Raw genomic sequence first — 16,352 nt, forward strand, 5'->3', positions numbered from 1 at the left:
TAACCTATGACATTATATTTGATATATAGTATTTCAGAGTTGAACATTTTATACTTACATTTAATACAGTTTCCCAAATTTAAAAAAGTCTTTTCTTTTAAATATGGAAAATGGATTGAAATATTAACAACATAAAATGACCAATGGTAAATACTAATGTCATTCAAAATTCTTTAAGAAAAACATTTTTAATCAACTGAGCCTTTTTTTTTTTATCACTTTACAAAATCTACCAGTTGGATGGTTAAACGGTTAAATGGACAGAATTAAAATGTTTTTGTTGTTTTGTAAAGCTATTTTCTACAGTAAGAAAAAGGTGATATATCCAAACTTGTTATTGGATTTATTTCTCTTTGTTAACTTTTTCTAAATATAGCATTTGTAAAACATTTGGGATTTCCATCCTCATTATGTGTCTCAAATTAAGAGAATAAAACTATTATATACATTTTCCTGTGATTTCTGGAACAATTCAGGCCAAATTAGAAAATGTCTTCATTGTGTTTAACAGCTGTTAAAACAGACAAAAGATAATCAGGTCTTTAACAAAACAATTCTGTAGTGTTATAAAAGTTCCTCTTGGCTAAACCCATTCTGTTATGAAATTAGAACAGTTTCTACATTGGGGAACTCTGACTTCAGAAGGCAGTCTGCCACATCTTTGGATAGATCCTGTTAGATTTTCCATTCTGAACTCTAAATGCAAATAGCTTATCTTCATTGGTCCCAGTTCTACCTTTGGGACCACTCCCTTGCTTCCTGACATACATCAAACACATGAGTGTAGCTATATATTGTGGTGATTTAGTTGCTAAGTGATATCTGACTCTTGTGACCCCATGGACTATAACCTGCCAGGCTTAGAGTGGAGAAGTCCATGGGATTCTCCAGGCAAGAATATTCGAGTGGGTTGTCATTTCCTTCTCCAGGGGATCTTCCCCACCCAGGAATAGAACCCGGGTCTGCTGCATTGTAGCTGTATATATTCCCTCACTCTTATTCAGGTTATACATCCACAGTTTTTCTGTTCTTAGATGTTGGTTGCTTGCTTTCATCATATTGAAAGTGAAAGTGTTAGCCCATCAGTCATGTCTGACTGTTTGCGACGCTATGGACTGTTAGCCTGCCCAGCTCCTCTGTCCAAAGAATTCCCTAGGAAAGAATACTGGAGTGGGTTGCCATTTCCTTCTCCAGGGGATCTTCCTGATCCAGGGACCAAACCCATGTCTCCTGCATTGCAGGCAGATTCTTTACTGTCTAGGCCAATCAGGGAAGCCCCCTTCCTCATCTTGGCTGCCCTCATCTAGAAATACTTGTGACCCTCATTTGGTGGCATAGGTGTCCCTTCTTACTGCCTGATTAGCACCACCCATGAAATCTTTCATATAACAAATATCGTAAATAAATCCCCACAGCATCAATATAAACTTTTATTTACAACAGTGATTGATAACAGAATCTATTGACCCTGGGCCAAAGCAATGAAGCATGACCGGAGAGATGATACTCTGATTCACGAGGATGAAAGACTTCTTTCTGCATGGAAAACTATTCAGACTCCTTTGAAAGGAGCAATGATTTTTGGCAATAGCATTGTTTCTTCTCATGATACTAAAACACAAGTATGAAAAATAGAGACCCAAAATTAGAGATTTTCAACAAAAGAAAAGGATGTGATCACTTTAGGAAGAGGCACTGGTTGATATAACTTATTTTAGGAACTGGGAGAAGCCCAAGAATTGATAGCTGGTACTTCTTATCCTGGGCTTTCCAAGGCAAGAGACTTGGGTTCAATTCCTGGGTAGGGAAGATCCCTTGGAGGAGGAAACGGTAACCCACTCTAGTATTCTTGTCTGGAAAAATCCCAGAGGAGCCTGGTGGGTTATAGTCCATGGGGTCGCAGAAGGATTGGACACGACTTAGTGACTAAATAACAACAGCAACAACACGTTGTTACCCTCTTCTCCACCCTTACTGGAGTTTGACCTATAACTAGTGCCAAATTACGTAATAAACAAGAGATCCAGATGGACAATGTTTTTCTTAAAATGTGGCAAGTAAAATGAAATACAATACACAAAATGAGATCTGGAAAGTATGGAATGATGTGGGAATGTTTCCATTTCTCAAAAGACACCATACTTACTTTACTGGGACCTCAGTTTTCAATATTTGTTCTTTTTGTTGAGCTTGGGATCAATTGAAACCCCTATATCTTTACTGCTTAAACTTTTGCTGAGCGACATCATCCACTTGTTACTCGTACAATCAACTTAATCAAATCAGAATGTAAGATGTTCTCATTCTTTACTTAAAAATCCATCTCTCTAAATGATCTATATTTTCACACCTAGAAATAGTTGCAAATCTTAATTCCGTTACCCTTTCTCATATCTTTCTCATTCAGTGACTCTTTTTCATTTTGTATCTTTTGCAAATGTGATAAGCCACATTCCCTGGACAATGTTCAAACAGAGTGACACAGGAATAAAATTGGTGTTGTGCAATGGGAAGTGATTTTTAGCTCTATCTCCAAAAACAAAGAAATTCCTTCTGCCCCAAAGCTTTTAGGACCATTGCATTCATGACCACAACATTCTGAGGCAGCAGATAGTGGCAAAGATAACACAGGAAAGGGCAAGGATCCTAAACTCAGGGCAAATAGACGACCCCCACCCTGATAGGGATTCCCGTGGTCTGGTAAAGACAGCAGCAGGGGTTCCACAGAGTGTATGGTAGATAAACAAAACCTCTGACAGAAATCCATTGCTAAAGATGCAATTCAAGGGGGTGAGAAATATCCTTGTAAGTCTTATGATCAAGCGGTTGTGGTTCTAGAACTTAGAAGCTGTCCCATGAAGTCAGCTTGGGGAAAGTCTTCTGAGACACACAGATCTAGTCCCACAGATTATCACTGGGGGACACGGCTCAATCAAGAGAGCACGGAGCATCTCAGGTGGACCTAGGACCAAATGTATGAACCTTTCATTTTGTTGTATAATGTGTGGCAAATTGGCTTCCCAGGTGACACAATGCTAAATAATTCACCTGCTAATACAGGAGACACAAGAGACATGAATTCAGTCCCTGGGTCCGGATGATCCCCTGGAATGGGAAATAGCAACCCCCTCCAGTCTTCTTGCCTGGATAATTCCATGAACAGAGAAGCCTGGCAGGCTACAGTCCTTGGGGTTTCAAAGGGCTGGACATGATTGAGCAAACACACACACACACACAAACACACATACCACATACAAAATGCATGCAAAATCTATTTTGTCCTTGTTAAGAGCATAATGCTCAAAAACATATTTTGTTACTAACACTATTTAGTTATTACAGTCAAGATTCTGGTACTCAGGACTGGGGAAAAGAAGATGAACAGCAGCCTTTACATAATTTTTTTTTTCCACTAAGATGTATTTCTGGCTTAGAGGCTTTTCTGTTTCACTTTCACTGAAGTCTTAGTATCTCTTAAATAAATAGATGCTATACTGTCTTTTATTAAGTGCTTCTTCTGTCCTAAGTGAAGACAGCTCACCTGATTATCAGTTTGTTCTAATCTTCAAGATATTGTTCTTTAATTTTGATGATACAAATCTGGATGTAATCTTTCACCCCCTCTTTTTTTTCAGAATTAATGACTGTTTTCCTAACATTAATATCCTTCTTTCATTCTCCATGTATTCTTAAAATTATTGTCAGACGGAATTTGGAATTCCGTCTTAGCTTCTTGTGGTATATCAGGATGTAATCCTTCCAGACACCTAAATTCCTTTAAATAAATTGTTAATTTCTTACAGCCTCTTTACATAACCATCTTGCTTTAGTTCCATTCCTGAACATTCCTAACCAGATTGAACATTTTTCTCCTTGAAACAGAATATAGATGTAAATTAGACTATTGAGAAATCATTTTCATCGTCTTTACCTAAGAATTCTATTCTTGTTCTTGTTCTGAACAGGAAATAAAAAGGCTTTACTATTTAATCATTTTCCCAATTAGATTGCAAGCTCCCGCTGGGCAAGAGTATGTATTTATATGTCTTTTATTTACTTTTCAGTGCCCAGTGCTGAATACATAAAAGGTCTTCAATAAGTACTTAATAGTTTGCCTTGTCACTCAGAACATTACAAAAGCTGCTGTCTTCTAGATGTTGTGAAAATGTCAGATATCTTTGGCTTGTCATCTCACCATCTGTTTTTCACTTTCAGACTCTTTTTTGAAACTTTGCCTAGGCACATAGATGATTCACTTTCTTTTCCATAGTGTTGATGACATTTCCCCAAGTGTTAAACCTCATGCCTGTGGTTAATCGATTCCTGGATCAGCTCATCATTCCAGCCTGATGATTCTTGCTTGTAGATCCATGTGTCTTTTGTCAGGGTTATAGACTGTGGTCTTCGGAATATTTTAAAAACTTCTGACATTGGCTCAGTGCTAAGGATTAGAATTTGCCAGTTTTTCTATTGAAATGAACGAGTCCTCTTAACTAGAGCACTGCCTTTTATCTTTCTTTGAGCTAACCAACTGTCATCAAGTGTTCTTTAATAGTTAAGTCTTTTTCAGGAATTTATGAGACTTACGAGAAAAGTAATGTTATGCTGAACACTCCGAAGGCCAAAATTCTCAACAAGCTTTCATCAACAAGTCATTCATTCTGAACATTCTGATGAATGGAAAACTCCAGAGGACGTTAACGCTGTCTGAATGAAGTAATTAAATGCTGGAGTTGGAAGGGAACTTAGAAATAACTTAGCATATCCCCTTAATTTTACTTGTGGGAGAAAATGAAACCCAGAGAGAACAGGGGATATGCCTCAAGTAGTTTAGTAAGGAGCTAAATGAGAACCAGGGGCCAATGTGTCCAACAACAATCCAAGGGCAGGGCTCCTTCTGTGCAACTCTACCATCCCTTCAGGCTTTCTTCAACAGAACAGTTTGCAAGAGTTGAAGAAATGGCCAGATAAAGTAGCGCAGAACTAACGAATAAGTTCTGGCTGCAATATGGACTTTCATAAGTGAAATGTCTTATGACCTCAGCAAAACAATTTTTGCATGTGTCTTGTAAGTGATGAAATTAGAGGTGTGGTGGGATTTGCTGGAGACAGTCATTGATTTGGTTTGAGTATGATAGCTGATAGGGGGGCAACAAGCAGCAACAATGAAACTAATGCAAGCATGACAGGACAGAGTTCTGAGAGTTAGAGTATTGTTGTTTAGTTGTTAAGTCATGTCTGATTGTTTTGTGACCCCATGGACTGTAGCCCAGCATGTTCCTCTGTCCATGGGATTTCCCAAGCAAGAATACTTGAGTGGGTTGCCATTTCCTCCTCCAGGAGATTCTCCCAACCCAGGGATAGAATCTGCATCTCTTCCATTGGCAGATGGATTCTTTACCACTGAGCCACCAGGGAGTGTTAGGGTAGAGGCTGATAAATTTAGTTTCTGGTCAACAATAAAGTCTGTCTTCATCTTTCAGTAGTGATGAAATTATAACTAATGCATAGCAAAGAATCTGTTGTTTCAAGGAACATTATCTGTGGAAATATCTGGATTTCTCAAAAGAAGATTAATTACAGACAGCATCTCTTGGTCCTAGACTGAATCAAATGCAGTGCCCTTGATTGCTATTTTCCATACTGCTACGTTTCTAATTGGCAGAGGTATGCCTGGGCAATTTGGTGAGAGTGGAATTACATGTAGAATGAATGTTTTGGTCCTTGCTGACTGGACACTGCTCCTCAAAACTCATTTCACATAGAGGTGACATGACGTATTTTGAATTGTGTTACATTGAATTATTTCAGATTGGCTTTATTTTCCTATGGTTTGCCAGATGTACGCCCTTTACAATGCATGCCAGTTGTCATACCTGCTACTATTTTATTATTTCTGTAACAATGGTGAAACCTGCCTTCCTGCTTTGTGTACATAACACTGCTCAAATGCAGGGATCTCAACTGGAACAGTGTGTGGTAACTTTCAGAAGTTTAATTCTTCCTTGAACGTTCATAACAAATCAGCAGCTTTCAAAGACAGCTTTGGGGGAGAAAAGATTACTTTTAATGAAAAGAATTCACATTTACCATCTATTAAAAAAATTCAGGCGCACAGAACTTGGAGCAAAAAAGATAGGGCAGAATAAACCAGCATTGTGTTCAATCATAAAAATGTTGGGAGTACAAAAGACACAAAAGATGCTACACTGAAGAAGGATATAAGGTCACAGAGGAGGAAAAAAGTGAACTGCAGTGATAAGAGGAGGTGAAATGTAATTGTCTGTGTACCCAAGGGTGGGTACCCCAGAGACCTGAAACTCGTAATTGCTAACAATCATCTCATGGACACACACTTCAGACTCTAACACTGAAAGTCAGAAAATCAGATAGATATAAAGAGAGCAAATTTTTACTTCTAACTATATTCTGAATAATCACATGCCCTATCTTTTAAAAAGAACTGCTTCTTAACTTGAAAAATAGAATGAATAAATACATATAGAATATATATATTTTAATTGCTGCAAAGGGATAAAAGAAAATAAAAAGTATTATTATCTTTTTCTGATGGTTACATCTGGCTTTTCTTTGTATCATTTATGCACTCAGAACTACTTCTCTTCCTTTTAGGAATCAATAAGTTAATTAATCCACTTGAGGACATTTAAAATGTAATTTTTAATAAAGTTTTTTTAACTCTTTTTTTAGAGCCATTAAAAAATCTTTATTGAATTTGTTACAATATTGCTTCTCCTTTATATTTTGGTTTATTGGCTGTGAAGCATGTAGCATCTTAGCTCCCCCACCAGGGATTGAACTCACACCCCCTGTAACGGAAGGTGAAGTCTTAACAACTGGACCACCAGGGAAGTCTCCATCTGAGGATTTTAATTGTTGAATTACACATGTATTCTGTGGGAGCCATTTTGCAACCTTGATGCTATGTGGGTAGATAGATTCACTTTAATACAAAAGGTGAGTTTTTCACTTTTTCCCCAGTGACTTGAAACACTCTTTCTATAGATAGTTGAGGGTTGGTATAATTCAGAGCCATATGTGTAATATGAGGTAGGCTTGAACCAAGCTTTGATCCTTCATGGAGGTTAAAATTGAGTGGAGAATATATAGAAAAACATGTTAAACAAGGAAAGTATGATATTTGGAGTAGGTTTTCTAGTGGGTAATACGTGAGAGAATTCCATACTTCAGTGGCATTTGCACCTTCCCCTCAACTCCACCTGCCCCTCATTCTAATTATATGTACTTTATAATTTTCCTCCTAGCCAGATGTCAACTATGCATTCCTCTGTCTTCACGGGGCTTCCAGGTGGTGCTAGTGGTAAAGAACCCGCCTGTCAATGCAGGAGACATAAGAGATGCAGGGTCAACCCCTCTGTAGGGAAGGTCGCCTGGAGGAGGCCATGGCAGCCCACTCCAGTACTCCTGCCTGGAGAATCCCATGGACAGAGGAGCCTGGTGGGCTGCAGTCCATGGGGTCGCAAAGAGTCGGACATGACTGAAGCGACTTAGCACGTGCACACATAGTCTTCACAAAGCTCTTTTTGGTGCATTCATCTTCTCTCTCTGCCTTCCTACATGGCTGAGAAGAACTTCATAACTTTTTAAAAAGTTGTCGGTACAGAATTTATTCAAGGGCAGCCCAACTCATGGTTAAATTTCTGCCTGAATTTAATATGAAGGAAAACTCTGTCTCTGAGCAGACCAACTTGCCTGCTCCCTATTGTGGGAAAAGAAGTGCATGACCAGATTCATTTTATTTTCCACTTCTCTTGACAAAAATCACAGTGCTTAATGTCTTGCCCGAGTGTTACAATCTGCTCAATTCAGTTGCCTCAAAAACACCTATTCCTTCTGCTTTCTTCAGATGGTATCTTTCTGGTGTAGTCTTAAAAATATGTTCATAAATGAGTAGGGTACAATTATGTAATTATATATATGTAGTCAAGTTCAAGTGTGAATTCATTTTGCTACCAGAGATAAAGATTTCCCAAAGACAAGTCCCTCGCTAAGGCTGGGGAATCCCATATGCCCCTTAGATTCATCAAGGCTTGCTCCAAAGCGATTCCTCCACCTGCCGTTTTTTTTTTTTTTTCAGCATCATTGTTTCTGTCTTTATGATACATTTTTGCATTATGTACGCTGATGCCCTGGTGTGTCTTCTATTTGAAAAAACCTCACAACCTTATTTCATGAACTTCCTTCCCCCTCTAAGCAATGTCTCATCTTTCAGTCTTCACAGAGCCGCTCCTCCAGCTCCCAGTCTCTTCTCCATCTGCTCTAGCCGGATGTCTATCCACTGCTCTCTGCAGACTGTTCTTGCCAAGGGCCTGGGGAATTCCTATGCTGCCAAATCCCATGGTCACTTCTCTCCTTTTCTCTCACTTGACATCTTGGCAGCATCTGCGACAGTGGATGAAGTTTTTGGAAAAACTTCCTTTGGTGACTTTTCTATTATACCACATTTTGTTGGCGTTCCTTCTATTTTGTGGCCATTTATAATTTTTTAAAGCTTTATCGAGGTATAATTCATATACCTGGATTCACTCTGTTTTTAGGTTTTCAATTTGATGGTTTTGAGAAACATATAAAGTCCTGTAACCTCTACCAAGAATATATCCATTAGTCCAAAAACTCCATCATGATCCTTTGTCATCATTCAGTTCTTATCTCCCCTAGCCCCTGGCAACCACTAATCTGATTTCTATCTATGATTCTGCCTTTTCCAGAATGTCTTAATGAGAATATACATGAGTGGCCTCTTGGGCCCACGTGTTTTCACTTAGCATAGCGCTTTTGAGGATCATCCATGATGTTGCGTCTATCTGTAGTTCATTTCTATTTATTTAATAATTACTGGAGGCAAAAAAAGTCCACTAAACATTGTTGCTGTTGTTCAGTTGCTCAGTCGTGTCTGACTCTTTGTGACCCCATGGACTGCAGAACACCAGTCCATGTCCTTCACCATCTTCCAGAGCTTGCTCAAACTCACATTCGTTGAGTCAGTGATGCCATCCAACCATCTCACCCTCTGCTCTACCCTTCTCCTTCTGCCTTCAATCTTTCCCAGCATCAGGATCTTTTCTAATTAGTTGGCTCTTCACATCAGTTGGTCAAAGTATTGCAGCTTCAGCTTCAGCATCAGTCCTTCCAATGAATATTCAGGGTTGATTTTCTTTAGAATTGACTGGTTTGATCTTATAGTCCAAGGGACTCTCAAGAGTCTTCTCAAACACCACAGTTCAAAAGTATCAATTCTTCAGCATTCAGCCTTCTTTTATGGTTCAACTTTCACATCTGTACATGACTACTGGAGAAATCATAGATTTGACTATAGGAACCTTTTTTTGCAAAGTAATGTCTCTGCTCTTTAATATGCTGCCTAGGTATGAATGCACCACAATTGTTCATCCATCCACCAGGTGATCGACGTTTGGATTATAATCAATTTTGATAATTATGAATGAATCTGCTATTATATATTTGCATTCAGTTATTAGCTGGAAAGTATATTTTCTTCTTCTTTGTAAATATTGGTGAGAAGGATTACTGGGTAATATAATAAACATATATTTACATTTATTTAAACAATAGCTAAATTGCTTTCCATTTTACATGTTTTAGGGTTCAAATTGCTCTTTGTCTTCACCAGAACTTGGTATTATCAAGTTTAGCAATTTTAACATTTATTTGATAGCATTTCATGGTGATTTTAATTTATATTTTCCTAAGACTAATGATTTTGAATATTTTTATATGCTGTTGGCCATACACAGCTATTCCTTGGTGAAGTTCCTGTTCAAATGTTTTATGGAATTTTTAACTGAGCTTTTATTTTACTTATTATTAAGTTGTAAGTGATCACTCACCTAGAGTCAGACGTCCTTGCATGTGAAGTCAAGTGGGCCTTAGGAAGCATCACTACGAACAAAGCTAGTGGAGATGATGGAATACCAGTTGAGCTATTTCAAATCCTGAAAGATGGCGCTGTGAAAGTGCTGCACTCAATATGCCAGCAAATTTGGAAAACTCAGCAGTGGCCAGAGGGCTGGAAAAGGTCAATGCCAAAGAATGCTCAAACTACTGCACAATTGCACTCATCTCACACACTAGTAAAATAATACTTAAAATTCTTCAAGCCAGGCTTCAGCAATACGTGAACCGTGAACTTCCAGATGTTCAAGGTGTTTTAGAAAAGGTAGAAGAACCAGAGATCAAATTGCCAACATCCGCTGGATCATTGAAAAAGCAAGAGAATTCCAGAAAAACATCTATTTCTGCTTTATTGACTATGCCAAAACCTTTGACTGTGTGGCTCACAATAAACTGTGGAAAATTCTGAAAGAGATGGGAATACCAGACCACCTGACCTGCCTCTTGAGAAACCAGTACGCTAGTCAGGAAGCAACAGTTAGAACTGGACGTGGAACAACAGACCGGTTCCAAACAGGAAAAGGAGTATGTCAAGGCTGTATATTGTCACCTGCTTATTTAACTTATATGCAAGTACATCATGAGAAACGTTAGGCTGGAAGAAGCACAAGCTGGAATCAAGATTGCCAGGAGAAATATCAATAACCTCAGATATGCAGATGACACCACTCTTACGGCAGAAAGTGAAGAAGAACTAAAGAGCCTCTTGATGAAAATGAAAGAGGAGAGTGAAAAAGTTGGCTTAAAGCTCAACATTCAGAAAACGAAGATCATGGCATCTGGTCCCATCACTTCATGGGGCTGGGGAAACAGTGGAAACAGTGGCTTACTTTATTTTTCTGGGCTCCAAAAACACTGCAGATGGTGACTGAAGCCATGAAATTAAAAGATGCTTACTCCTTGGAAGGAAAGTTATGACCAACCTAGATAGCATATTCAAAAGCAGAGACCTTACTTTGCGAACAAAGGTCCGTCTAGTCAAGGCTATGGTTTTTCCAGTGGTCAGGTATGGATGTGAGAGTTGGACTATAAAGAAAGCTGAGCGCCGAAGAATTGATGCTTTTGAACTGTGGTGTTGAAGACTCTTGAGAGTCCCTTGGACTGCAAGGAGATCCAACCTGTCCATCTTAAAGGAGATCAGTCCTGGGTGTTCATTGGAGGGACTGATGCTGAAGCTGAAAATCCAATACTTTGGCCACCTTATGCAAAGAGTTGACTCATTGGAAAAGACTCAGATGCTGGGAAAGATTGGGGGCAGGAGGAGAAGGGGACGACAGAGGATGAGATGTTTGGATGTCTTCACCGACTCGATGGATGTGAGTTTGAGTGAACTCCAGGAGTTGGTGATGGACATGGAGGCCTGGTGTGCTGCAATTCATGGGGTCGCAAACATTCGGACATGACTGAGCGACTGAATTGAACTGAACTGAAGAGTTATCTATTCTGAATATAAGTTTTTTTTTTCTAAGATATGTGTCTTGACAACATTTTTGAGTCTATGGCTAGTCTTCATTTACTTAAATGCTTTTTGAAGAGCAGAAGTTATAAATTTTAGCTTACCAGTTTTGTCTTGTATGGTGTGTGCTTTTTTGGTGTGTCTTATTTAAGAAATAATTGCTTAATACAAGGTCATAAAAGTTTTCTCACATATTTTCTTATAAAAGTTTTATGAGTGTTCTATGATCCACTTCAAGCTGAATTTTGATTTCAGTTTGAGGTAAGAGTTGATATTCATTTCTTTTCTTTTTCTCTTCTTACATGTGATTGATCAATTTCTGGCTCTGTTTGTTGAAAAAACTCTTTTTTCTCTACTGAAATACCTTGGCAACTTGTTGGAAAACCAAGATCTATATATATACATGTGCAAAAAAGAATAACAAAATTTGAAGAGTCTCACTTCCTGATTAATTAAAGTTCTGATTGTGTGTACTCAAAATAAACTTTTCATATCTTTTATTTATTTATTTTATTGAGGTGTAATTGCTTTGGGTGGCTTCCCAGGTACAGTGGTGGTAAAGAATCTGCCTGCCAGTGCAAGAGAAGCAAGAGATGCGGGTTTGATCTCTGGGTTGGGAAAAAATACCTTGGGGTAGAAACTGACAACCCATTCCAATATTCTTGCCTGGAAAACCCCATGGACAGGGGAAACTAGCGGGCAACAGTTCACGACATTGCAAAGAATCAGGCAGTACAGAGCACACACACACACACACACACACACACACCCAGTTGATTTACAATAATGTACTAGTTTCTGGCATATGACACAGTAATTAAAAATTTTTACAGATTATACTCCTTTTGTAGCTGAAAAATATTGGTTACGGTCTTTGGGCTATACAATACATTATACACTGTTCACAGCTAGTTTGTTCTCTATGTTTGTGAGTCCATTTCTTTTTTTGTTATATTCACTAGTTTGTTTAATTTTTTAGATTGCAAGTAAAATGATACTTGAGTATCAAATAATAACACAGAGTATTTGCTTTTATCTGACTTATTTAACTTAGCATATTACTCTCCAGGTCCATCCATTTTGTTGCAAATGGAAAAATTCATTCTTTTTTATGGCTGAGTAATATTCCATTGTGTGTGTGTGTGTGTGTGTGTGTGTGTGTACTTTGTCAGCTGTATCCCTTATTATAGTAATTTAACCATAATTATACTGAATTATGGAATTGCTCATAAGGAGTGGAAGAGGTTTCTTTTGGAGGTTGAGAGCTGTCTTTTAAGGTTCTTTGATTTTTTGCTCTTTTGTTCCACTTAGTTTGTTCCTTTCTCCTTTCACTGTCCCATCACATTTTCTTACCTTGGGATTTTCTATCAGTTAATGGATTTCATTTCAATTAATGGATTTTCCTAGCTGGTTCAGTAATCATCACTGTTTCCATACTACTGTACTGTGCTCAGTAACTTAGCTGTCACTCAGTCATGCCTGACTCTTACTCCTGCCAGGCTCTTCAGTCCATGGGATTTTCCAGGATTTTCCATATTGGAGGCAGGTGCCTATTCCTACCCCAGGTTCCATACTACAAATTCTCCAACCAACTGATCCAAATTTTTGCCTTCTATTGGTCTGATTTTCTTAAATGATAGGGTTTAGACTTTCCGGAAGAGGAGATGAAGTACATATTCTTTAAATAAATTTTCCAAAGTAGTAATTATTTTAAGCTTTGATAGAAGTTGGAGTAAACCAACAGCAATGATTTAGTGCTTTGATGTTAAGAAGAAACAATGATTTGGTAGGAAAGGAGAAACTAACAGAATTCAGGATACTGCAAGAAATCAAAGAAAAATCAGAAATGTGGAAAGTATATTTAAAGTTATGAGTTACTAGAATGATGTGAGGTTAAAACTGGCTCAATATGTAAGACTTTTAAATATTCTCCAACCTGCTTTTGGACTTTGTTTCTCCATATTAAAATGGTGCTTCTTGATGTAAAAATGAAGGCATCTAACTAATTTGGCCAATGTTCTAAAGTTGGCTTAGACTACACCAGATTTTTTTCCCAACAAGCATTTTCACAAGGGCTCATTGGCTTCTAATATAGTCTTGCTGTGAAACTGTTTCATGAACCATTTTGTTGAGCCAGATTACATACAGAATCCATTTCCTGTGAGCATCATGGCTGAGAGACCTCCTTGCAAGCCAATCTTCCAGTTAAATGCTCCAAATTACCAGTTAATTGCTCCAGCCTGATGCAACTGGCTTATGCATCTTCCAGATACTAAGTCAGAAGGAAATAGTGCAGATAACTGCAAATTATCCAGTGGATTTCAAACCATTTATTTAGCTAATCAAATATTGAAAATATTTAGCATTTACCCAAATGTACCTGAATTGACAAAACTCACATTCTCAGAACTGTATTTTTTCTCATTAAGCAGCATATACAGTGATTAATAAACCTAAATTACGAAGTCAACATTTTAATTGCTAATGTACTTGGATGCTTCTAGTAAAATTTGGTTTTATTCAATTTATTTTGCATATCCTAATGTATTGTATGAAAGAGAGCACACCTGTGTCATCAATTACAGAAGAAATATGCATGCAAAACAAAGTAAGGTCCATTGGTGTGGATTATTGGTGGCCAAATTATTATCTGTGTTTTAAAAGGACTACCCCGCAAAATAATATCTTTAACCTAATCATTGCAGGGCATATTCAAAATGTCTTTATGTGCCTTACCCAGACTTGGAAATGAATGCAAACCTGCCTTATTAAATAACAATATAACTATATAGCTTTAATGAAATTGAAAAAATAAAGACTGTTGAATAATAATAGGCCACTCATGCAGAATAATTCATGCACAATACAGGATTCCAATTGGGGACTGATTTAATACTGATGTTAATGAAGTGCCAAGAAGAGAGTGAGTAATAGGGTGAAATTCTTTTGTAGCAATTTTCAGGAGAAGGATTTTTTTCAGGGGGGTAATAGAACTTCTTAGAAATTTCAATTGGAGCAATTCTTTTTGGGTGGGAGGGTTTGATTGAAAAGACAGAGAGGAAAAGATGAAGAGAAGTAAGGTTGAGTAAGGAGGAAACTTATTATCTTGCTTCGTTGTGAAAAAAAATTTGCTCATGTAGTAGAAAATGAAATTGACTAAATGTTAAAATGAAATGAGCCTACTTTGTACATTTTCCAAGCTGAACAAAGTACAAACAATAGTAACAATAAAGAATAAAGATGTTTTGTGATTTTAACCAGTTAATGATCTTATGTTCCTTTAATATATCCTTTAAAAAACATGCCATCCTCAAGGTAACAACTTTGAAATATCGTGGGATTTAAATCATAAGTAAAAAATGCATCTTATCATTGCAGTTAAAGATGTCATTTTCCAAAAGGATTGTAGCAACAAGAAAGTACCATTTCAAGGGATTGAATTTATTTCATGGAAGTAGCGGTCTTACTCTCATTACCATCTTTACTTTAGAAAACAGCCTTCAAAATTATACACATGCTATTTCATCTATTCTAGAAACAACACTGACTTATTCGATATGGTTACCTGCTTATTGCAGCTGTACACTATTTACCAAATTTGCCAACTGCAGAATATTTACAGGACAGTAAAAGTCCTAAAGCAAAAGGCTGGATGGCTTAATAGAGCATAATTTTTATATATTTCAGAAGACGCTAATGTTACTACTCAACATGGCTGTTCTAATATTTGAGAAATGGGAGACTTTACCTTTCGCCCTCTCATTCCAATTTAAAAATCTAATCTGCAACACATTTCTTCTTCCCTATCATTTTGAGATGCCCATTTCTGTGCCTGTTTGTGGATATGAGGTTGTTAACATTCCCCAAGGCTATAAAGAATAAAATATTTTAAATTCATCTCTTGAAAGTAAAAATGCTTTTCCTGTTTATATAAAATTTTGCCAGAGTCTTTTCCATTCTGGCATCATCTTGTTTCTGCCATTGTAATGTCTATAAGTTGTCATTTTGCTAATAAGTCTCCTTCGTTGTGAAATCTTCAACACTGCCTACAGAATGAAGTTTAGACAGGTTGACAAACTGCATTCTCTGAAATCTGTCCCTTTGCCCCTATTTGCCACTAAACTTCTCCTTAGAAATGCTACTCTAGCCAGAATGGTTTGTTCACCATGTAAAAACAAAGACATTTCCCATGTTTTGCCTTTACTCATGTCCCTCTCACTCCTGCTCTCTTTCTACAGAAATGCTAGCTGGCTCTACGTGAGTCCATGTTAAGTCGCTTCAGTCAGGTCCCATGGACCACAGCCCTCCAGGCTCCTCTGTCCATGGGATTCTCCAGGAAACACGACTGGAGTAGGTTGCCGTGCCCCCCTCCAAGGGATCTTCCCCACCCAGGGATCGAACTGAAACTTAGCAGGTGTGTTCTTTACTTCTAGGGCCAGGTCTAGATCAACTGTTATTTCTTCCAAAAAGCCGTTTCTAACACCCCTGTAAAATAAAGTCAGCTTTTTTTTTCTGAATTCCTTCAGCAATATTCGTATCTCTCAAATTACACAAATCAATATGATGTATTTACCTCTAAAATGGGACCAGAAGCATTTTGTCACTGTAGGTCAGAGCATGGACTCGGGAGCCCAGCTGTCTGGGTTCAAATACTGACTGTGGAATTTTTTAGGCGTGTGGGTTTGGGCAACTTGAACACCCTGAGGTTCAGTTTCCCCATCTCCAAAAATGATATGTTAATTGCTCCAACTTGAGAAAATTTAATGTGTCTGAAATACATAAAACAGAAAGTTGACCATCATGGTTGAGCTTTAATGTTTAGATTATAGCTTACAAGTTACAGAATTAAGATCAAAATTCAGGTCTGCTGCTTCAGTCGTGTCTGACTCTGTGTGACCACATAGATGGCAGCCCACCAGACTCCTCTGTCCATGGGATTTTC

The sequence above is a fragment of the Capricornis sumatraensis genome, chromosome 11 (genome assembly GCF_032405125.1).
Source record: "Capricornis sumatraensis isolate serow.1 chromosome 11, serow.2, whole genome shotgun sequence".
Taxonomy (NCBI): Eukaryota; Metazoa; Chordata; class Mammalia; order Artiodactyla; family Bovidae; genus Capricornis; species Capricornis sumatraensis.